The sequence below is a fragment of the Seriola lalandi genome, unplaced genomic scaffold (genome assembly GCF_002814215.2).
Source record: "Seriola lalandi dorsalis isolate HSWRI2012SDOR001 ecotype SW California unplaced genomic scaffold, Sedor1 jcf7180002054656, whole genome shotgun sequence".
In the NCBI taxonomy this organism is placed as follows: Eukaryota; Metazoa; Chordata; class Actinopteri; order Carangiformes; family Carangidae; genus Seriola; species Seriola lalandi.
In genome coordinates, this window is record NW_019525209.1 from 140547 (window position 1) to 141015 (window position 469).

Sequence of the window (469 nt, forward strand, 5' to 3'; positions counted from 1 at the left end):
TTCTTTTTCTATATTTTAATGTCATTTACAACATTAATTTTCATTGAATGTACTATTTTATTCCATTTTAAATCTTTCTTTGATGTGTCTTTCTTTAATGTTAACTTTTCTTGCATCTGTCTTTGTGTTTTGAAGGAGACTGTTTTGCATCTTTTTGAGACACTGAACTCTCCAACAGAGAGGATGAAATAAAAAATGTATTTTTCTTCTGTCTCTTTAAATCGTCTCTCTTGCACTGTGTTTACCTTTGCATAAACCACAAGTTACAGTAGGCCTTCTTCTTCACTTGAAGTTCAATCTACTGGATTCTGCATGTAAATGATGTAAAGAGGAAGGAAGTTGGATGTATTTTTAACAGCTTGAATTCCGTCCTTTGCTTCCAGTTTCTTTCTGTATTGCAGGTTGAAGTGTTTGTGACGTGACTGATTTACTTCTTATCTGCAGATTTGTTTCACTGTGTTTGAAGTCA